This window comes from Cynoglossus semilaevis, chromosome 20, assembly GCF_000523025.1.
Source record: "Cynoglossus semilaevis isolate Cse_v1.0 chromosome 20, Cse_v1.0, whole genome shotgun sequence".
In the NCBI taxonomy this organism is placed as follows: domain Eukaryota; kingdom Metazoa; phylum Chordata; class Actinopteri; order Pleuronectiformes; family Cynoglossidae; genus Cynoglossus; species Cynoglossus semilaevis.
The window spans coordinates 6,114,117-6,115,640 of NC_024326.1; positions in this window are offsets into that span (position 1 = coordinate 6,114,117).

The window sequence follows — 1,524 nt, forward strand, 5'->3', positions numbered from 1 at the left end:
TAAGTCAGAACAGAGTAGACATTTTTTTGGAGTGTTTGATAGCGAACTGGCAAAAAAAACAACAAAAAAAACCTTGAAGATCTCACTCTCGTCATCTTTGGCATTGTATCGTAAAACAGACATGAGCAAATTGTTACAACAAAGCGTTACGAGAAAGCAAAGAAAGGAACACGTGATGCCTCAGGATAACAAGGACACAATGCCAACGTCAACTTAAGCAAACAAGAAACAAAAAAAGGCCCGAACACCGCAGATAAAACCGCAGTAACTTGCTGGTGTTAAATCAATAGAAAAAAAGGGCTGAATGTGAAATGATACATGAAGAACGTGAATGGAAAAAAAAAAAAGAAGAAGCAACGGGATTGGGAATTTCTTACTTAAGGAAAGAAATGTGATACAAAAAAGAAAATACAAAAAGAAGGCATTATGTAAGACGTGCATTTATTTGAACCAAAACCTGATGAAAATAGATAGGATGCAGATATAAAAATATTACAATTTTTGCTTCAAGGTTGCACAAAAGGCATACAAGACGGATGGAATAACAGACCTTCGTCACGCATTGTTGCTTCGTCTTGTTTTCGCAATAAACCATAGCTGGTCCATATATACGTGGCCCGATGAGTTTGACACTTGGTATGAAAATACTAATGATGCTAAAAAACCTCCAAGAAACAACAAAGGAAGGCAGTAAGGCATTAATACCAGGTTCTTCTGAGTTCACAGGTGATTGACGAGCTAACAGTTTTATTCTAAGAACTAAACCTGAACGTGTGAAGGGGCCGTCCATGACTCAGCAGCCATCTGTGGCTTAGGAAGGCTTTCCTTTTTTTTTTTTTTTTTTTAATTCTCCACCTTCACAACAGTCTGTAAATGTAAATGACCCAATGTCACAAAGATGTGATAAACTGCTGCTGAAATGAGGTGGAGCAAAAACATTTTTCAATACTAAGTACCAGAGGCGGGACCAAGTCCTTGCTTTGCAAGTCACAAGTAAGTCTCAAGTCTTTGCACTCAAGTCCGAGTCAAGTCTCGAGTCAAGACAGGCTAAGTCCGAGTCGAGTCCAAGTCAAGTCCCAAGTCCTGCCGTTTCTGTTTCAAGTCCTTTCTAGTCCTTTTCAAACAAAATAACAATATATTTACACAGATCACTATGGGTTTCGGAGAAAGCATCGAGTTTTGTCGAGTCAAAGGGGCTCGAGTCCAAGTGAAGTCACGAGTCACTGATGTTAAAGTCCAAGTCGAGTGGCAAGTCTCTTTACATTTTGTCAAGTCGAGTCTAAAGTCATCAAATTGATGACTCGAGTCTGACTCGAGTCCAAGTCACGCGACTCGAGTCCACGCCTCTGCTAAGTACAATTATTCTATTCAGACCAAAACAAATACTGGTCCAGTTCTGATGCTAGACCACATTAGCCAACACGCGCCGATACGAGTCAATGTGTATCAGCTCGTGTCGGTTAACGTGACCTAGCATCAGATTGGCATTGGAAATATTTATCATCCAGTGGACTATCCTAAATT